The 22514-nt window shown below is 44.7% G+C and overlaps 2 non-coding genes across 2 annotated transcripts; both read left to right on the forward strand.

Moving 5' to 3' along the window:
* The first annotated feature begins 21253 nt into the window (after positions 1 to 21253).
* Positions 21254 to 21326, forward strand: TRNAA-AGC (transfer RNA alanine (anticodon AGC)). Its single transcript has one exon. It is a non-coding gene; the product is annotated as a tRNA-Ala (tRNA).
* A 374-nt stretch (positions 21327 to 21700) lies between these two features.
* TRNAM-CAU (transfer RNA methionine (anticodon CAU)) lies at positions 21701 to 21773 on the forward strand. Its single transcript has one exon. It is a non-coding gene; the product is annotated as a tRNA-Met (tRNA).
* Positions 21774 to 22514: the final 741 nt, after the last annotated feature.

The raw sequence follows: 22514 nt of genomic DNA on the forward strand, positions 1-22514 counted from the left end.
CTGCATTTGATATCATTGTATCAGCAAACAACCCTTTGAAGAAAACAATAACAATTGTTATTGTTTCAGATACACACCTGAAAAATATTGTATGAGAAGCTTTTCTGGTACATAAAAGGTACTTGGAAATACCAAATGGCAGTAATGTATATGAAATAGCAATATTTTACCTAATGAACTAAACTTCGTTTCTTTGGACACTCCTGGGTGGTTCTGTGTGGCCAAAGATACTACTTGGACATAACTGTATAATAATCTACACCATTAACACTTTGATTTTCTGGGCTCTCATCCAACCAAAACAACACATTTGTTCAAACCCAGGTATATCCCAGATGTGGAAGGTTTTGGATTGGGGGCCCTCAGTGTCCCTCAGTGCTTACTCCTGGCTCTGCATTCAGGGAGCACTGCTGGTCTGGAGACTGTATGGGATGCCGCTGATGATCACTCCAGGGCAGCTGCTGTGAGGCAAATATACCTGCTATACTATCTCTCCAGCCCTGTCAGACACTAGAAAACTTAAGAAGAGATGAACTGAAATACAAATTGCCCCAGTCTGAATGTTTTCCTGCATTCCTATTTATTTTATGGTAAATGAAAAATCTCTCATTGAGGTTAATGTAGCATTTCTTGATTTGCCCCCTGGATCCAATTTCTGTTTCTGTACATTTTAGTAGTTTACGTTTTAATATTTTAACGGTGTCTTTTAAACACACACACACACACACACACACACACATACAATTTTTTGGGGGGGTCACACCCAGCAATGCTAGGGGTTGTTCCTGGCTCTCCACTCAGGAATTACTTCTGGCTGTGCTCGAAGGACCACATGGGATGCCCGGAATTGAACGCGGGTCAGCCACGTGCAAGGCACATGCCCTACCTGCTGTACTATCCTTCCGGCCCTTTATCCATTTTCTTAATTCTCAATAGCAAACCTAACTTCAGAGTCCTTTCAGTGTGGATCTTCAGCAAATAACCTCCTTGAGCTCAAATCTATGAGCTGAACAAAATCAGCGCCAAGAGCAGGCAGGGTCTGGAGGAACCTTGGGTCTGAACAGGTTTGAGTAGAGGCTTAAGTCTCTGAAATCTGAGAAGACTAAGGGAGGCCTGGATGAGAATTACCAGACCAGCTAATTCCCTTCACCCATAACCTTCAATCTCATTTGTGACCTCAAAATTCCCATTAAACTATTATTTCTGTTCGTTTTTTGTTGGGGTACCACAACGGGCTTGCTCAGGGATTACTCCTGGCACTGCACTCAGGGATTACTCCTGGCAGGGCTTTGGGAATGATATGGGGTGCTGAGGATCAAAACCCTCAAACTACTACCATAAGAATCCAGATGATTAAGCTCATTCACACGTTTGCCTGTGTTCTAGACCCTGGAAGACCTTCCCTGCTTTTGTAGCCTCTTAGTTCATTGGCCATTATGCACTTGCCTTAAGTTCCCGTGTCTTGCTGGTTTCCAGAAGCATGGAATTCTGGAGCTGGAGCTTGTATCCAGATATCATAGCAGGGAGCCTTGGGATTGGGGAAACTGCTTCTAGTTTCTTGATGTCCATTTCCTCTTCGACAATGCTGAGGCTAATGCCTGCAACAGGGTATTAAATAAACATTATTACCAATTTCTTAATCCCTAGCATTTACCAATACTGGTACCAACATCAGCTTTAAGCAATAGGTCTGGAAAAATTGCTCCCAAAATACCTCATCAAAGCCCCAAAACGTGTTCAAAAGTACATCATGTGGTATGCCTCTCTGTCCTGAAGTCTTTTCAGATAGATTCTCATTTGTTTTTTACTGATACCCATTTAGGATTTCATTGTTTATTATGATTAGCCTTTTCTTAACATCTCTTGAACCTCAAAGCTTTGAATCAGAATCGTACTGGCTTTTGTATTCCCTAGTAAGTCACTTACCTTTCTTTTAAGCAGAATAATAATGTCGGGGAGGCAGGGTGATAACAACATCTAGTTCATTTGGAAGAGAAGTGTAGAGTCGATGATTTAAAAAACCACACCTTACAATCAATTTGATGTGCATTACCCACTCTGAATATGCCACCGCAAGCTTAGGCAAGTAACTTTAAATTTCTCTGCTGTTTTGTCCACTATGCATTTTGATTTGTGCTGTCTGTTAAATAAGAGTTGGTAAATTTAACGTCCGTTACTTTAGGTTATAGAATGCCACAGCCAGCATATCCCTGCCAACAACAAAAAAAAAGGAGGTATTTGCTATATAGCACTTATGAATTAAATTTAATTTCTATCAACAGGTTAAGGGTATACAGAGAGTAACATTGACTTATATTTGTAGAAAAGATCATATATTTTAATAGGGTGGCCTTAGGGATAGAATCAGGAAGAAAATGTCAAAGTAAGCACACAAATTTGGTAATTTTTCAATAGGGCATATGCAAGACAGAAATTCACAAAAATCAAAGGATGAAAATCTTATGAAAACTAGTAATGCAGACACATCTAAAACAAATGAAAGAGAGGTCAAAGAAAGGGTTTTTTTTTCTAGAAAGTTAAAAAAAACAAAAAACCTCTTCTGTCTTTCCCATTCTGTTGAAATGAGTGGTAACCTTATCTGAGCTCTCTGCCCAGACTCTCTTTCAGCTGCTGAAACTAGGACCAAGATGATCAAGCCTTTTTGGCATCACATACACTGAAACTGGTCCCCTCCATTTTTCTAGCCCCAGAAACACAACATTGGGGGGGTAGGGGGGAGGTGCCTACACCTGGAAGTTCTCAGGGGTTCTTCTGCCTCTGTAGTCTGAATCACTTCTGCTGGGGTTTGGGGCACCACATGGGGTGCCGGGAGTAAACCCAGGTTTGCCGAGTACAGGGCAAGGCCCCTGTCTCCTCCACTACCTCTCTGGCCCTGAGAAATACAGCTTTTAAAGAACAGACAGTGAAACTCCTCACCTCTTCCTGTCACGGGCACCAGTGCTTAGTCCAAGAGTGAGGAAGATGCCGCCTCAGGGGCTTCTCCGTGGGAGCTGGAGTCAGTGAGAGTCAGTCAGGGGGACTCACGCTGCTCCCTGCCCTGCTCACAGGCTCTTCGCTAGTCCTGCTCTCCTGGCGGCCTGGGCCTTATTTATACCTTCCTGATACGCAGAGACTTCAACTCTCAGAGTTGCCACCTGTCAGGGCCAAGGATTCCTTTGCGCATTCCCGGTCCCTCATGCCCAACTTTCCCTCTCCCTCCACAATTACAATGCTTGACTCAGAACTTTTCCAACTTTTAATGAGGCTTTAATTACATTAATGAGAATGATGGGCAGAGAGAAAATGAACAGCCAGTCAAGATTTCCACTCTTCCTACCTTCTTCTGTGCCATCCTAAAGTTCCCGAGTTTTGAAACAGAATTATCTCTTTCTGAAACACGTTTCTATCACTTTTCTTTCTCACTTGAGGCCTTCTTTGTGCAGCTTAGCACCAGAGAGATGTTTTCAGAGCAAAATCTCAAGTGTAGATGTGAAGGGAACTGAGTCACTTTGCTTGTCAGCTATGCTAGGAATTTTTCCTGTCTCTGAGTTTTAAACCAAGTCCACTGTAATGAAGGACTGATAAACAAGAAACAGGGAACAATTCATAACATGCGAAGCTCATGTATACATGGAGGCGTATTCGATATGCCAAAAACAGTAACAACAAGTCTCACACTGGAGGCGTTCTGGTGCCTACTCGAGCAAATCGATGAACAACGGGACGACAGTGCTACAGTGCTACTAATGTAGAAATTACTTGACTATGGATGGGAGTGATAGTACAGCAAGTAGGGTGTTTGTCTTGCACATGGCCGACCCAGGTTCAATTCCAATCATTCCATTTGGTCCTCCAGCACTGCCAGGAGTACTTTCTGAATGCAAAGCCAGGATTTATGCGCCACCCGCCAAAAACAAAATTCCATGAGGGGCTGGAGTGATACTACAGTGGGGATGTGTTTGTCTTGCATGCGGCTGACCCAGGTTCAATCCCGAGCTTCCCATATGGTCCCCCAAACACCACCAGGAGTAATTCCTGAGTGTAGAGACTGGAGTAACCCCTGAGCATCATTGGGTGTGACCCAAAAAGAAAAAAAAAAAACAACTTCCATGACTATAAATGTAAATGGCATCAAGTGTGTGTGAGAGAATGCGGGGATGGGGTGGGGCCTAGGGCATCAGGCGTGAGCAGGTGTCTCCTATGACAAGGAGGGCTGACTTTTTATGACAAGAGCTTTCCTCTAACTATTTTCCCTTTTCTTGTGTTTGTAGTTGTTGCTATGTCAGGAAGGTCACTGGACATTTGCACTGGGTGATACGGGGCAGTGCCAGCATTTAAACTCAGGGTCTCACCTATGCAAGGTGTGTGCTTGACCACTGAGCCACAGACCGAGACCACACCCCTGTCTTAAGATATGGTTCTCTGGTCAAAATCTTCAACTAGGTAGTCTGCATTTTCTAAGGCTATGATAGCAGCGTTGTCTAAGACTCAGAACCCTGATGGGTCTTAATTGCACATACCAAAGTGATACCTGTGAAAGCTCTACTATGGACACTACTCTGGATACTGCACTGGATATTCTGCGCTACTGGGAAGAGTCTCTTGAGTTCTGTGGGGAAACCAATGCATAAAATGTCTAGTGCCACTTAATACTTGTTGACAATACTTTGCAATTGCAAATCTTGGCAAAGTTTTCTTTTATGAATCACAGAGATGCTAAATATAAGGTTTCATTTACCGACAAAATTGGCTCATGGAGCATTATAGAGATCTAGGACATTTTTAAATGCCCATTAATGACTCTTTAACATTGTGAACCATTTTGCCATTTTTGGTACCATTTCACAGCTCCAAAAATGTTTCTTGATAGTAGTAGGAGCTTGGAAAAAAAAGCTGGCAGAATCTCCTGCCCCCAAGCCAGGCTGTCTTCTCTGGGGCCCCCTCGGAGGGAACGGGTTGAGTTTCCCTCCCTGCCCCAAGCAGATACCCAGTAGCCAAAACCTCCAGAACCCAGCCACAGCCATGCTCAAGGCCGTTCTCCTCACGCTCCAACGAGCCTCACCCATGAAGGAACCGGTAGAGGAATACAGGTGTGCTGGACCTATGGCTGAGAACTCTAATCCTGCTCAGATTGGGACTGGGCTTCCTCCACCCAGATCCCCAGTTTTCCAGTAATTTAGCAGTCACACCCAGAAACTGCCTCCGGCGCCACGTAATCTCATCAACAGTCAAGATCCAAAGACTATAAAAACAAAGCTCCCAGAAGAGAGCAATGCAATTTTTCCTGGAGCCCATAAGGACACATAAGGACCATTAGATACTACCCCAAAAGCCTTCGTCTTCTCTCAGAGAGCCTGACAAGCTACCAAGGATATCCCGCCCACATGGCAAAGGCTGCCAAGCTACCCGTGACATATTTTATATGCCAAAAACAGTAACAACAACGTGCTCTTCATGTTCCTGGAACGAGCAGACGTCATTGGGTTACATTAGCATGCAACAAGGATGAATGAAGACGTTACTGGTGCCCGCTTGAGCAATTGATGAAAAACAGGATGACAATGACAGTGACAGTAGGAGAATCTGATTTGTGCAGCATAGTGCATTGTTTCCTCACACACAGCTAGTAGAATTAGCTATTCACTTAGAGTATGCACTTTCTGTGACTTTGCAATCAGTGTTGTGAGAAGCACGAGACCATTGTCACCTTGTCTGTGTGCTACTGATGCTGACTGTCTCAATTTTTTTCTCTAAGTACTAAAAAATAAGACAAATACTTACAATTTTTTATTACTGTAAACTTTTGTCAAATATTTTTATAGTCTTGAAGACTTCAGAGCTTTATTTGGTAAAACTATTGGAAAAATCAAAACTATTGAAAAAATAACAGTTTTTGTCACTGTTATTTGGTAAAACTATTGGAAAAATCAAGCACATTGGTAAGACAGTGTTTGTAGGCAACTGAACAAAAACAGTTGAAGAGCCAGAGGGCAAGTACAGGGCGGAATCAATTGCACTGCTGACTCTGGTGTGAATCTCACTGACTCTAATTTGAATCCCAGACCTACACATAGACCCATTTTCTTGGGTCACTCCTGAGCTCCTGAGCACAGAGCCAGGAATAGCTCCTGAAGCGTTCCAGGGGCGACCCCAACATCTTCTCAATGAGATATTTATGTGTTTATCATTAACATGAAATCATCAAGAAATCAAGAAAATGCTTATTCTTGAGAACGGGAAGATTTTCTCACTAGAACCTAATTTTGTACAAAAGCAGTGTTATTAAAATAGTGGTCACCACATCAGGTATACAGTGGTTTACTTTAAAACTTGGTAAAAGACAAACAGACTAAAATAGTAGTAAGTGGAGGGGGGGCTAGAGTAATAGCACAGTAGGTAGGGCGTTTGCCTTATACACGGCTGACCTGAGTTCGATTCTTTTTTTTTTTCTTTGCTTTTTGGGTCAAACCCAGCGATGCTCAGGGGTTACTCCTGGCTTTGCACTCAGGAATTACTCCTGGCGGTGCTTGGGGGACCATATGGGATGCCGGGGATCAAACCCGGGTCAGCCGCGTGCAAGGCAAACGCCCTACCCGCTGTGCTATCGCTCCAGCCCCCTAAGTTCGATTCTAAGCATTCCATATGGTCCGCTGAGCACAGCCAGGAGTAATTCCTGAGTGCAAGAGCCAGGAGTAACCCCTGATTATCACCGGGTGTGACCCAAAAAGCAAACATATATACATACATATATATATTTGTATATATGTATATATACATACATAATATATATATGTATATATATATATGTGGGTCCAGAGAGTCAGCACGGAAGGGAGAAGAAAGTGCCTCATTGTTCTCCTGAGCAGCACCAGGAGTGATTCGTGAGCACAGAGGCAGATGTCAGTCCTGAGCGCAGCTAGGTGTGGTGGAGAAATTTAAAAATATATGAAATAAAATACCAATGAAACTAATAAACTAAGGTCTGTTCTTTATTCATCATTCTATAATGTATTTGATATTAAATTATTCAATGTGAAAGTAAATTTATCAAGAGGTAATTAAGTTAAAAAGTACACCAACACTAGGGAGATGTCTCAAAGGGCTAGGGGTCATGCCTTGTACCGGGAACCCAAGTTCAATCCCCAGTACTACATGATTTCCTGAGAGCACTGAGGGAGAGGGGTGACCCTTAGTGCTGCCCTGGAAGTTGACCATGAGACCCAAGTCACTCTCACTGAAATCCCATTGCTCGTCAATTTGCTCGAGTGGACACCAGTAACGTCTCATTGTGAGACTTGTTGTTACTGTTTTTGGCATATCGAATACACCACGGGTGGCTTGCCAGGCTCTGCTGTGCGGGCGGGATACTCTCGGTAGCTTGCCAGGCTCTCCGAGAGGGACAGAGGAGTCAAACCCAGGTGGGTCGAGTGCAAGGCAAATGACTTACCTGCTGTGCTGTTGCCCTACCCTGCTGTGCTATCAATGGAATAGAATATAAATTAATATTTTTAAATCTTTATTTCACTTGCATTGTTGTTAATTCTTATCACACAATTCAGAAAGAATGTAAATTACATTCCACACATGTAGCCAGTTTATAGTACTGCTTTGTAAACAAGTCATTGCATACACTGCTTATTCCTGTCCATGCAAGCCAAGAGTAAACCATAAAGTGGGTACCCCCCAAAAAAAACAAATTCAGATGATCAAGTGTCTCTAGTGATCTAGTTTGTTTGTTTATGGAGCACCTGGGGGTACTCTGGAGTTACTCCCAGTAATATTCTGGGGATTCTTGTGGTGCTGGGAACAAACCGTCATGCCCTTATAGTGTGGCATCTTTTGTTTACGTATTTATTATTTACTTAATTGGGGGAGGGGGGTCTGGGATCACATCTGGCTGTTCCAAGAGATCCTCCTGGCTCATGACTCAGGGAGGCCCAGTGGGCGAGTCGGGGGTGGGGGGGGAACAATGTGTTCTAGGAAGTTGTCAGGATGGAGTTGTGGATACACTGATATCACTCGTAAGTCAGCAAGAACCTTAGGAGACCTAAAGACGCTTAGGGCAAAGTGCAGTGTACTGGGAAACTCTAAGGAAAGGTACCAACCCATAAAAATGCTATTACATCGAGGGACCATTTGCAGCCATTAAAGAACTGACGGAAGCTACCTTGATCCCCACTGCTTGTATCAAGTTCGAAGAGAGACCTTGACTCGTGATGAACCTTAAGGAATTCGATGACGCTGGTAAAGCTTTCTTTGTTCCCTAAGAAAGCTTAGACTCTAACTAGTTTAAATTTAATTTCCTCGGTTTATTTCTTCCCTTGTAATTTGTCTTTCCCCGCTTGTAAACCAGGTGACTTTTCTGATTTTAGATATTTGAACATATGCTATGGTTATACTTATGTTACTGAAATAATTAGGATTTTGTCAGCAATTAACATAAAATTAGGCTCATGCGTTCCTCCTTTTTAATTTTAGATATATTGCTGTTGTTGTTGTTAAAAGTAGTACATGATTTCTTTTTTTGGCTACACCCAGCAGTTTTCTGGTTCTGTGCTCAGAGGTTACTTCTGGCCGTGCTAGGGGGACAGGAGGAGGGGGTGCCAGGGATCAGATTTGGGTGGGCAGCGTGGAAGGCAAGTACCTTAATCTCTGTTCCATTTCTCTGGCTCAATAAAGCACATGATTTTGAAACTATTACTCTAAAACAAAGATGATCACAAAGCCTGGATCTTTGCCGCTTTCCTACATCCTTGTCCTTCCTCTATAACAGTATTTGGAAAAAGTTTTAACTTTCCTTTCATTTGAAAGTATAAGCAAAGACAAGAACATTTCTATTTCCTCACTACTGTGATATTTCGTTTCAACAATCCTGTTTGTTTGCGTTCACGGCTGCACCAGAGATTGAACCCAGGGCTTCCCCTGTGGAGAGGTTTCTACTGCTGTCTGGACTCTGCCAAAGAGCCCTCCCGGAATCAGGGAGCTTCCCTGTCTACCTTTCCCTTCCTTTCCCTTCCCTCCAAATCAGCCTTTTTCTGAGCTTGTCCATTCCACCTCCAGGCCCTTGCTTTTTGTTTGCTTTTTTTTTTTTTTTTTTTGGCTTACACCCAGCGATGCACAGGGGTTACTTCTGGCTCTGCACTCAGGAATTAACTCCTGGCGGTGCTCAGGGGATCACATGGCATGCTGGGAATCGAACCTGGGTCGGCCACGTGCAAGGCAAATGATCTACCCACTGTGATATCGCTCCAGCCCCTCCAGGGCCTTGCTTTTAATCGGGATTTCTTGGGGCCGAGAACCTGAACCTCCACCTGCTCTTACAATCTCCCTGGGTTCTGGCACTTTCCTCTGGAACAAGAGACTCAGACTCCTCTCTCAGACCTGCTGCTCACCAGTCTTGCCTCAACAATGTCTCCACAAACCAAGGGCTGCCTCAGTCTGGGCCAGTCAGGCACTCAGCAGCCCCAGTCAGGTCCTCATCAACTCTGCTGTTGGGCAACGAGGTCTCAACAGAACAGCCCCTCAGGCGGTGTTATCACTGTCACTGTCACTGCCAGTAACGTCTTCATTTGCCCCCGTCGCATGCTAGTGTAGCCCAATGGCATCTGCTTGCTCCAGGAACACGAAGAGCACACTGTTGTAACTGTTTTGGGCATATCAAATATGTCACAAATACCTTGCCAGGCTCTGCCAAGCCGCGTTATAACTCCCCCAAATCCCAGTGCTCAGCTCTAATGGCTCCGTTATCAAGACGTCAGTGTCATCCGTTTCTGGCTTCTCCTGCAATAGAGGATTCCTCTGGACCATGTGAACCCCTGGGTCCCGTCTCTGCTCTGTCCCTGATGCTCCATAATTACCCAGAGGAAAACATCCTGATCCCAATTAGAGCAAATGTGCAGCACTGAGGAGGCCCCTCGGGGATGGGCCGTCGCCAAGTGCTGGCTAGTGGCCCGTTTCCCAGCCCCGATTCCAACCCCCTTGCATCCTGCAGCCCAGGAAGAAGCTCTAGATAATATGGTTTTAACTATGCATAAAGGAAAAGATTTGACTGACGTGTGTCTCCTACTACATTTTGTGCACCCTCTCAAGAATATACATTTTCTTTCCTTTTCTGTTCACCATCTATTGATTAGACACCAGTGGTAGGTGACAATCCTGCTCCCACTCCAGGGGGTGAATAAACTTACACAGCCCCTGAGGGTTCCGCTGTTTCAGAGAGGACCACTTTTACACCCTTTTCTTGTCGTTCTTGAGTGTCCATGTTTGCACTGAGTCATGGTCCTGCGCTGGCATCTGAAACCTGCAGTTCCCGGAAACGGGTTTATCTGTAGAAAGGAAATAGGAGAGTAGTTATTGAAGGATGAGTTACAATAGTCACCAGTCCTCACCCATCCTCAGAGATGTGTGCAAAGTTATTCAGCTGTTTTTCCCAGAGAGGCAAAGCTTTCTGGTTCCTTTGCGTTCTAGATCAGCTGGACACCACATTTACTCTTGCCCTTCTCCTGCTTCAAATTGACTCTGTTAAAGCTCTTTTTTTTTTTTTGGCTTTTGTTAACATTTGAAGTTTATTTCTTCTATTATTCTTTAGTAAGTTTCCCTTTGGATGTGTACCATATACACAGAAATTTTCAAGAACATATTTATGTCTTGATATTACATTAGAAAAACTTTAAGAAGTCTTTCAAGTGTAGGATCTTTTCATGAGACCAACAGGATAGTTCTTTTGCTGTCTGTTTTGGCTGTATACTTAAACTAAGCCTACCACAAACACCTGTACTGTAATTCTCGTATGGAAAATATCTCTACATCCTAGACATGGAACTCCTGATTCTACAGTGAATCCATTTGTATAGGGAGAGACTTTTCCTTCCTCCCTTCCTCCATCTCTTTTTCCTTTTGTTCCTTTCTTTCCTTTCATTTCTTTTCTTTCATTCCTTTTCTTTCTTTTCTTTGCTGTTCTTTCCTTCTTTCTCCTTCCTGTATCCCTCTCACCCTCTTTCTCCATCTCTCTCTTCTTTCTTCCTTTCTTTCCCTCCTGCCCTCTCAACTCTCTTCCTTCTTTGTGGTATTTAGTATTGATTTTAACTTTTTTTTTTTTTTTTTTTTTTTTGCTTTTTGGATCACACCCGGTGATGCATAGGGGTTAACTCCTGGCTCTGCACTCAGGAATAACTCTTGGCGCTGCTTGTAGGACCATGTGGGATGCTGGGAATTGAAGTCAGGTCAGCTGCATGCAAGGGAAACGCCCTACCCGCTGTACTATCACTCCAGCCCCTAGTATGCATTTTAAACTTAGCACAACTACCTCTAAATGATATATTATTTCACATATCATAAAAGAAATTTAGACAGTATAGTATTTCCATTTCCACACTCCTGACATTTCTGTTATTTTTGGCAGCTATACCTGATATAAAGCCGAACCTGCAATATATTCTATTCTTTGGAATAGAAGGTTAATCACTAGATATAACCTTCACATATGGTTGGGGGCATGAGGAGAAAAACTAACATCCCCCTCTGGAGGGAGTTCAATGATTTGAAATCCTCCTAAAGATTTGTTCCATCCTCCCCATTCGGTCATTATCTGTACTCAACCATGAACATATGTTATACTTGAGCTCTAAGTCCAATACTACCTGTCTTAGGTGATACCGCTCTCTCTGCACACTTCTTAACACTAGTAACTGGACTGAACTAGTAGAAAAGGCTGCGGGTAGAGACCAGGGAGGTATTATTTAAACACACTGCTGGGTAGTGAGGAATGTCAAAATCAGCTTCGCTCCTCTGCTTGACTCCCTCTTGTTGACAGAACGGGGAGAAAGGAACCACTTCCGTAAAAAGTATTATGAAGGCCAGGGAGATCAAACAGCGGGAAGGATGTTTACCTTGCACAGGTGTGATCCCTGAGCTGCAGAGCCAGGAGTATGGCCCCGAATCACAACAAAATATTAGAGCAGTGGAACAAGTCTGTTGATCAGGGCTACACAGGTAGATTTGGGTCAAGGCCCAGGTCACGAGTCCCATGAGTCAGGGACAGTAGTCTTGCACTAACTTGGAAAGAAAAGCACATACAGGAAAAATGCAAGAAATATAAGAGAGCAGGGGCCGGAGTGATAGCACAGCGGGTAGGGCGTTTGCCTTGCACGCGGCCGACCCGGGTTCAATCCCCGGCACCCCATATGGTCCCCCAAGCACCGCCAGGAGAAATTCCTGAGTGTAAAGCCAGGAGTAACCCCTGAGCATCACTGGGTGTGACCCAAAAAGCAAAAAAAAAAAAAAAGAAAGAAAAGAAATATAAGAGAGCATCTCCCTGGACTGCACAAACTGATTTGGATGCAGGTGACCAGACCTAATCCAGAGACAATGCCAACCCAGCCCCCCGAAAGCCCCATTTCTCATGATCTCGAGACACTTGCCTCACCCCAAAGGTTATCAGAATCATAATTCGAACAGTCACACATCTTGGATGGTAAGTGTGTCATATCATTTGGAGATGATCTGCAAGTAAACTGTTCTGAGCTTGTGCGATGAGGGGTCGGAACCGAGTGAGGACTCCAGGCCGACGCTTTGATACAGGACTGGACCTTCCCCGCTCTCCAGGCTCCTATTTCGCCACAGTTCCTGTCACTGGGCTCAGGAGTATTTTTGACCCAGCTAATTACCGAGCATGAGGGAGAGGGCAGAGATGGGCCCCAGGGATGGACAAGGAGCAGACAAACCCTCCATCCCCAGGGACCCAGAACTTATGACACTGACATCGAGACCACAGGGAGACTTGGCCTGAGCTCTGGGCTTTGGGGAAGGATAAACAGGGCCTGGCAGGGGTTGCCCTGCAGGAGACCGCTCGGAGCTGTGCTGGGCAGAGCCGTCGAGAGTACCCCCCACCCCCACCAACTACCCAGGCTTGGAGCTTCTGTGGGTGACAGGAAAGAGTTGGGGAGGACTGGTCAGGGCCAGGCCGGGAGAAAGGAGTCTGAACAAGTGTGTCACTGTGGGCGAGGAAGGTGCCAGGACGCAGGGAGAGGACAGTTACCTGCCATCCGACAAGCAGACACATCTGCTTCGCTCCGTGCCTCTGTCCAGCAGAGGGTTTGATGCGTGAAGGCCCGAGCTGCACTTTCACACGGGCCTTCACGCATCAAACCGAGAGGATAAGGGCCGGGCATGGAGGCACGCAGGGTGGGAGGAACCCCGATTCCTTGTGCTCTCTCTGCTGTGCGAGTTCCCCTCTGGCCAGTGGGAAGAAAAGGCTAGGCGGCGCGTGCGCACTGCTATGCTCACAGTGAAGCATCCCAGGACAGGGATGATGCGCATTTTCTTTAGAAAATAATGCAGAGCCAGTAGTAACCCCTGTGCATCGCCAGGTGTGACCCAAAAAGCAAAAAAAAAAAAAAAAAAAATAGAAAATAATGCTACTTTCCATCAGTTTCTAAAGAGGACCAGACTTGACTAAATTTATACAAAATGTATTTGCGGTTCCTTAAATGCTCCACATGAGAAGCTTCTGAAAGCTCATCCAAATATATATTAAATGAAAGACAGCTCAGCAACCAGAGGCATTCCTCAGATGCAGGGGGATCCCGGCTTCCATTCCTGGCACCGCATGGTCCCCAAGTACTGTGAATAGCAAACCCCCAACCCCCTGAGCAATCCAGGGTGCCACCCCCAAATCAAAGCTATGCATCGTCCTTCCTTCTAAACCCCTCAGATGGTGCATGAATACGGAACTTTTCCAGTTTCAGTGTTCTGGTTTTTCTGTTTATTTTTTTACACAAATCAAATTATTTATGGTATTTCATAATAGAGAGAGAGCTGGGTGAAAAAAATCAAATCACAAGCAGGTAAACACAGAAGTGTGAAAACCAAAATACTGCTGCAATTTATTACATAAATTACATCTAAATTACGTCCCCATTTTTTTTGTTTTTGAGCCACTCCTGCCTGGGCCCAGGGCTTGCTCGTGGCTCTGTACTTAGGGATCACTCCTGGTAGGCTCAGGGGGACCATATGTAGTGCCAGGATCGAACCCAGGTCAGCTGTGGGTTTGGCAAGCGTCCTACCCTCTGTGCTATCTCTCTCGTTCCAATTACTCACTGTCTAAGGAATGTCATTGTTAAATGAAAGGAGACTTTGAGAGTTAACTTGCCTATGAGATAAGAAATCACTAAAATTCCTGCTGAGAGTGCCAGCCAGGGTGGGTTGACATCTTCAAGTGTCCAGTTTGCACATCTATAAGGAACCACACCAACCCAAATATCTTTCTAGATTTAAAAGTATACTATGGGTTGGAGCGATAGCACAGTGGGTAGGGTGTTTGCCTTACACGCCGGGACCCAGGTCCAGTTCCCAGCATCCTATATGGTCCCCTGAGCACTGCCAGGAGTAATTCCTGAGTGCAAAGTCAGGAAAAATCCCTGTGCATCCCTGGTGTGACCCAAAAAGAAAAAAAAGAAAAGGCTTCTAAAGTGTTCTCTGAGGGGGCTGGAGCGACAGCACAGCGGGTAGGGCGTTTGCCTTGCACGTGGCCGACCCGGGTTCGATTCTCAGCATCCCATATGGTCCCCTGAGCATTGCCAGGTATAATTCCTGAGTGCAGAGCCAGGAGTAACCCCTGTGCATTGCCGGGTGTGACCTAAAAAAAAAAAAGGTAAAGTGTTCTCTGAAATTATGCAGTTTTACAGACCCAAGTCTCATTGGAGAATTTATTATTTGTAAGCAGACACTAGCCAGGCAATTGAGACCTTAGAGAGGAGAGCGTCTCTTGAAGGTTCTACATCGGTGGAGGAAGGAACAAGGAAACCCAGCAACAGAACCCCGAGTTCAGGGAAAGTCACCAGGCCTCCTCAAAATTCTAAACTGACTTGTGAAAGATGAGACAGAGAGTCCCTCTGGAAATAGGGACAGCTGGGAGCAACGACAGCTGTGCCTCAGGAGCGAACACAGTGGAGAGAGCTGGAGGAACTCAGGAACGAGGCCACCTTGTGGGCGGAAACACGCGTGGGTTCAGAACAGACACGTGAAGTAGGAAATGGTTTGTAAAAACTGAGACACAGAGACAGACTGATTCAGGGCTGAGAGACAGACAGAGACAGAGGGAGAGAGGGAGGGAGAGAGAAAGAGAAGGAAAGTGCCTGCCATTAGAGGCAGGCTTGGGGGTGGCAGGAGGGAAATGGGGGTCATTGGTGGTGGGAAATGGACGCTGGTGGGGGGACGGGTGTTGGATTGTTGTTTGACCAGAACCTGATCTTAATCATCTTTGTAAGTGTATTTCACGGTGGCTCAATTAAAAAATACAAATTTTAAAAGATTTTTTTTTAAAAAGATGAGGCACAAAGATAGATTGATTCAGTGGTGTGTGAGTGTGTGTGTGAGAAAGAGAGACAGAGAGAGAGAGAGAGAGAGAGAGATTACTGGGGATCAGGCACTGGCCTTGCACGCTCCCCGTGGCACACTCGAGACTGCTGAGTGTGGCTCTGGAGAGGCCTGAGAAGGAAGAGAAATCCCAGGAAATCCCCAGGACTTCACATCCTTGCTTAAACCATTATCGCTGTTAGCTAAGAATCTCCAAAAAGGGTGCCCGGGACCCCTCACAGCTTCCCACAAAAAAGAAGGAAGGAAGGAAGGAAGGAAGGAAGGAAGGAAGGAAGGAAGGAAGGAAGGAAGGAAGGAAGGAAGGAAGGAAGGAAGGAAGGAAGGAAGGAAGGAAGGAAGGAAGGAAGGGAGAGAGGGAGGGAGGGAGGGAGGGAGGGAGGGAGGGAGGAAGGAAGGGAGAGAGGGAGGGAGGGAGGGAGGGAGGGAGGGAGGGAGGGAGGGAGGGAGGGAGGGAGGGAGGGAGGGAGGGAAGGGAGGAAGGAAAGAAAGAAAGAAAGAAAGAAAGAAAGAAAGAAAGAAAGAAAGAAAGAAAGAAAGAAAGAAAGAAAGAAAGAAAGAAAGAAAGAAAGAAAGAAAGAAAGAGAGAAAGAAAGAAGAGAAAAGAAAAGAAAAGAAAAGAAAAGAAAAGAAAAGAAAAGAAAAGAAAAGAAAAGAAAAGAAAAGAAAAGAAAAGAAAAGAAAAGAAAAGAAAAGAAAAGAAAAGAAAAGAAAAGAAAAGAAAAGAAAAGAAAAGAAAAGAAAAGAAAAAGCCAGGCTGTTGTAAGGGTTTATTCTGATGAAAACGCAGAAGAAACTCCTGAAAGTAGGTGTGGAAACAGCATGAGACCTTCGGGGTTCTGTGCCTAGGGGGACACTGCGGCTTTAGGAAATCACTAGACCTCCCCAAAGTGAAAAGACAGGATCTGATTGTCGGGGCCCCTGGAATGAAGGTGGGCTACAGACTCTGGGAATTGCCCAGGGAGTGTCTGGGGAGTGAAGAATGAGCAGGAAAGGCAGCAGGGAAACTCCGCTGCAATCTCAACTGACGCTTACCACAGCTTCAGTCCCTCCGCCTGCGAGGCACCCGGGCGAGGCCACTGTCCTGTGAACTCCTTTGTCAGACGGCGCTCAGTTAGTCCGCCCCGTATCCTTGGAGAACCCCCAGCTCTTCACTGTCCCCAGACTGGGTCCATCTGGGGGTGGCGTGTGCAGTGGCTGGTATGCAGGAGCTGAGTGGCCACCAACACAATGCGCTGAGTGAGGTCATACCCGGGCCTGAGCAGCGGGAGAAAGGCCGGCTCCTCCCAACGTGATTGTGTTTTGCTGAGCTGGTCTGAGGAATACAATACCCTGTAATTTTTTGATGAAATTACACAGAAGGGCCTCCTGGTAAACGAGGAGGATGGCCTGGTGTGGGGTGTGGGAGAGAGGACACGGGAGAGGTAGCCTGTTAAACTGTAGTGATTTCCATGTCCTCAGCCAAAGCAAAGACACAGGAAAGGAAGTCAAATCATTAGCTCCAACATAGAATCAAGCACATTTATGTGTTTCAGAATGAAAACAATTTGCTGTGCAGCAAAAAGCCAGAAGCCTAAACGATGTCTTTTTTCTCTTGTGTTTCTTAAGTTTTTTCCTAGCTCTCTTCATGAAGACAATTTGGGGTGAGATTGCCCAGGGAATCCTCTTTCTTCCTCTCTTTGGACTTGGAGTTGTTGCCAATGTGCTTGTATTTGTAGCACATATAAGTACATTTGTAAAGGGTCCTGAGAGAAAACCCATAGACCTTCTCATCATCCATCTGGTTTCTGCAAACGCAATCATTATTTGTACCAAAGCAAGCAATGACCTAGCCACCATTTTTCATCTGGGGGGTTTCCTAGGGGACCTTGGCTGCAAGCTCGTGCTGTATCTGGTTCGAGTGGCGCGAGGCCTCTCCATCTGCACCACCTGTCTGCTCTCCATGGTGCAGGCCGTCACCATCAGTCCCAGGAGCGCCTCATGGCAAAAGCTCAAACCGAGAACCCCACGGCAAATGCTCCCCTGTCTCCTCCTGATCTGGGTCATTAACTTCCTCATAAGCTCCAACTTGCTCTTCTTCATGACGTCAGTCTACAGCATGAACACATCTGAAATCTATCCACTTATTGGATATTGCCGCATGCGGGAAGCTGGGCCAGTAATCCAGTGGCTCTTCGTCGCCCTCATGGCTGTGCGGGACATCTTCTTCCAGGGCCTCATGGGCTGGAGCAGTGGGTACATGGCTGTCCGTCTGCACACGCACCATCGACGCGCCCTTTCCCTGCGGAAGGCCAGGATCCAAGCAAAGCTCAGCCCGGAGTTGAGAGCTGCCAACAGCATCCTCATCCTCATGGCCTGTTTCCTTTTCTTTTACTGGTTAGATTTTCTTTTCTCTTTTTACATTGCCTCCTGGTTGCCTGCCAATTATGTCATTTTGACTATTAAAATGTTTCTGACAATTGGTTACGCTGTCCTCAGCGCCGTGGTATTGATCAGCAGGAACGCTTGTGTGGCTAAGGTCTGAAGTGATCACTGAGAAGTGGAAACATTTCTTTGAGTACGGATTTCTTTGGGCACCGAGGGAATAGTGGGTTTAATATTACATTTAAGATACATGTATCAGCTTTGCTGTTAATAAAAGCTTTTAAAAATGAACTCAGGGGCTGGAGTGATAGTACAGCCGGTAGGGCGTTTGCTTTGCACGTGGCCCACCCGAGTTCGATTCCCAGCATTCCATATGGTCCCCTGAGCACCGCCAGGAGTAATTCCTGAGTGCAGAGCCAGGAGTAACCCCTGTGCTTCGCCGGGTGTGAACCAAAAAGAAAAAATATATATATATAAAACTCAGCTTTAATTTTTCAGGAGAGTCCTCATACCTGCTATTCTAAGTATTTTCTTTTTTAAATTTTTTAATTTATTTTTTATTTTATAAGATGGTCACAATAATTGATTACATTCAGCATTCTAACACCAAACCCATTACAATTATACCTTGCTACCACCATTATTTAAAACTTTCCCACCACCATCCAAGCCTGCCCTAAAGGCAGATTCTAAATAATTTATTTTGTGTTGCTTGTTAAGAGTAATCCGCTAAAAATGATTCAGAAAGGTTTTCTTAGAGGAAAGTGCTTTGCGCTTTCCTCTAAGATTGTTGTATCTCACCTTGGAGCCATTAAATCCTTGTATAAGAGATTACTACTAACATGTTATTACAGTTTGAGCCTTGTGTGCTTTTATATATATATATATATATATATACATATATATATATATTTTTTTTAATGGAGATCAGTTGCCCTCTACTTTACACCCTCTCCAATGTGGTGTGCTACTCTTGGTACCTCCTTGGCATAGAGTATGAGACGTCGCTCAGGCGGGGTGTGGAGGCATCCTTGCAGCTTTTTGCTCTCTTTCAAGGTTTATTTGTGAGTCCTAGGGCTTTTCATGAGCTCTAGACAATGGTTAAGAAGTAATCTTTCCAACGTGTCTTTTCATTCTCCCTAATATGTATGCTTGCTTTGCCAATCCTTGCTCTACTCCACTATTTACTTGTTTTTTGTTTTTCTGGTGTTTTTGTTTGTTTGGGTTTTATTTTATTTTATTTTATTGAATCACTGTGACACAAAGGAAGGAGAAGGAGAAGTGGCAAGGTAAAAAAGATCTCCGGACCAGATAGCACAGAGGGTCAGTCACATGCCTTGCGTGTGGGTAGCCCAGTTCCCTGCATGTCCCCCAAGCACCGCCAGGAGTAATCCCTGAGTTTGGAGCCAGGAACAAGACCTGAGCACTGCCTGGAGTTCCCCTCTTCCCCCTCACAAATCTCTTTCTTTGTGTCTCTCTCACAAAACATTTCCAGAAATCTTCACAAAATATGAACGCATGGGCTTATCACACCTCGTGGCAGCCTCTGATGCACTATGGACTGAGGAATGTTCTTATCTCCAACAGAAACACATTCTCACCCTCAACATATTTCTGTAAAGACTGTAAGGCTGGATTCCATGTGATCAATTATTTCAGAAAGAAGACGCTGAGAGAAGAATAAAGTGTGACCATCTATGTGCCGAAAGTAGATAAAAGATCAAACATGATAACCTCTCAGTATCTGTCTTACAAACCATGATGCCCAAAAGTAGAAAGGGAGTAGGAGGGAAATTGTCTGCCATGGAGGCAGGGAAAGGATTGGGAAGGGGAGGTATCCTGGGAACATTGGTGGTGGAGAATGTGCACTGGTGGAGGGATGGGTGTTTGATCATTGTATGATTAAAACTCAAACATGGAAATCACTCCTGGTGATTCAATTTTTAAAAAAATAAGTGTGATCATCTTTCCCCCACATGCTCCTACAGTGCGTAAGTCTGTCTTCAGGAGCTCCCCTTACAGTGATTCATCAATAGGTTCACCACCAAAATTGCAGTGCCATTCCCACTGTTGAATTGATTCTTCTCTCCCCTTTCATAGTTAGTTTTCACTATCCAAATTATCCAGATTTCTAGCAAGGTGATTGCAGCTAAGTACTGACTAATATCGCTGCATTGTATGCAGCCACCTTGGAACCCGCAGAATTGCCAGAAACCAGTCTCTTAGTCTGTTCTGTCTAGTGTTTCCGGGGACATGACTAATAATTGCCACAGAGTTATCCAACTTCCCCCCCAAACTCATTAGGAGACTAGAAGACTTTGTCGTCTCTTTCATTGAAGCCTGAAACTGTCATTCTGAAACTCCGTGGCGGGCATTTCCGATGTCAGATGCTTGATATGATCCCCTCAGATACCTCCCAGTTCCGGGACGACCCTCAGAGGCGTGTAAACAAACTTTGCTCTGCTTTCTCTCCCATACAGCCAAGTCGATGAGTAACAAACAACTAAACATTCAAATCCTCTGCTCCTGAAATCTTGTCCCATTCCCAAAATCTTCTCACCACTCACTTTTCCAAAACAGAAATATTTGGATTCTCCAATAATGTGTGCTGCTCCTGATAGCCACACCAAGCCTGCTCTTTGTAAGAGGGACGGCTACAATACATGTTTTCTGGGAGTCTTTGTTGGCTGGATTAATTTTCTTCTTGAAACAGGTATGTGTTAGCATCTGGTACATAGAAAAACAGTCACTTTAAACACCAATATTAGAATTTTCACACTAAAAATCACCCTGACATATAAGGTTGTTAAATAAAATGAAAACCTAACTTATCCTCTCCTGTGCCATGCTACTTGATTAGATATTTTTTCCTCCATGATCAGAAGAGGTGGACCTTTTGGGACTTAGACATTTCTTGGCCCGGGATCAGGTTTTGAAAGCTTCGTGTCCATAGGCCGTAGAACAGTGCCATCTAGTGGCCACCTTATGGCAGCGCGCCCCACCAGAGCAAAGTCTCCGCAGAAAGTCATGAAGATTTAGTGAGTGAATAGAAAGTGTCTAACTCACTGTCTTTCTTAACTATGTACAGTTTCTCGGGACCTTTAAGGATCAGCCTCTCTTCCTGGTCTCTGTTGGAATGTTACTAGAAAGCAGATTCAGTTATAGTTCAGCCTAAATTTATTCACCACCAATTTTTGCTTACAGTGTCCAAATTCACTGTCCCAACATCCAAAATCATTAGAGAGGAGAGCCATTATTATTCTACACCTCCATTTCCGGAATTTTATCCCATGCACACTTGGGTTCCTCTGGCTTTGCCCTCTCTCTCCCTAAATGGACCTTAGGGGGCAGGCGAGCTTTTGCCCCACATCAATTTTAAGAAGATGGGAAAAGCGTTCTGGGACAAGGTTCTGCATTACTTTATTTTCCTTGGGTTCGAAATAATCACAAATAAAATAATGGAGAGCTGATGCATTTAATCTTGAAAGAATGGGTGAAAGGAGAAAGTGAGAGTGGTGGGGAATTAGCTCAGGTGGTAGAGCGCTCGCTTAGCATGCGAGAGGTGGTGGGATCGATGCCCACATTCTCCAAGTTTTACTGTTCTGATCCTTGTTGGCAAACTTAGTTCTGGTAGAAGGGGGGAGTGTAGAAGTTGCTTATTTTGCAGTAACTCAAAATCGGGTGAAGGACCTCACAAGGTAGATTTGGAAAAAGAGTAACAGGAGACCAGCAAAGGTCCCCTAGTACCGCAGGCAGGTGTACCCCTTGAGTGAGCACCAGGAAGGCAGAGGCTCCATTATTCCCGGAGTTCTATTCCTGGAGTGAACTCTTTTTGGTGCAGCACTGAATGGAATGATTTTCAAGTAGTAGCAGCTGTGCAGTTTTAAGTGGGAAACATAAAAGAGCACGGTTTGGGAAAGTATATTTGCAGTTTTACTTTAAATGCAAGACTTGTAGCTCAGTAGCCCTCTTAGCGCAGTAGGCAGCGCGTCAGTCTCATAATCTGAAGGTCCTGAGTTCGAGCCTCAGAGAGGGCAGAGTTTTGTTGGATGGTTACCGTCAGCAAAACATTTGGAACCCTTTGAGGTCATCTAGACAAAAATCAGCCAAGACGTTTTGCTAAACATAAAAACAATGCACAAAGAAAGAGCCAAGGTTTATGAAGTAACTGAGCAGGCTGCTTGCTATATATCAATTGGAAAATGGTAATCGGCGTTGGCTGAGGACGTTGCTGTCTTTATTTGGTTTCTCACCAGTTTGAATGAAATGAATGGTGAACTTCCCATTATTACACGGGAAACTACAAACAAAACTCAACAGGACTATTTCATGCATCCTTCAGGTGTAGCAATGACTTAGATGAAATGATTGATTTGCAAGCTGCATTGATTGTGTTCGCTAAAAGCTGGAAGTTGTTAAGTCAGCTGTGCTTGGTGAATAAGATTTGATCTTGCTTTGAAAAGTGGGCAGATCGGAACTTACCTTGCTCAGTCGGGGTAGTTAGCAAGCAGTCCTTCTGTCTTAGCCCCTAAAAACCTGAAGCTCATATGTTGGAGAGAGTAGTTTTCTTTCTTTTATACCTTGGTCTAACTTATTTTGGTTCATGTATTATATTAAAACTGAAGAACTGGAAGTGGAACAAGGAGTAAATACTGCCAAAATAAATAATAAACCTACCATTAGTACCCTTTGCTGTTTGACCCAATGCCGGCAGGGAATGGTCAAATCACTTTCCAGTGGTTTAAGGAAATAGGGGGTGAAGAATGTAATATAAGGAA

This window comes from Sorex araneus, chromosome 2 (assembly GCF_027595985.1).
Source record: "Sorex araneus isolate mSorAra2 chromosome 2, mSorAra2.pri, whole genome shotgun sequence".
NCBI classification, from domain to species: domain Eukaryota; kingdom Metazoa; phylum Chordata; class Mammalia; order Eulipotyphla; family Soricidae; genus Sorex; species Sorex araneus.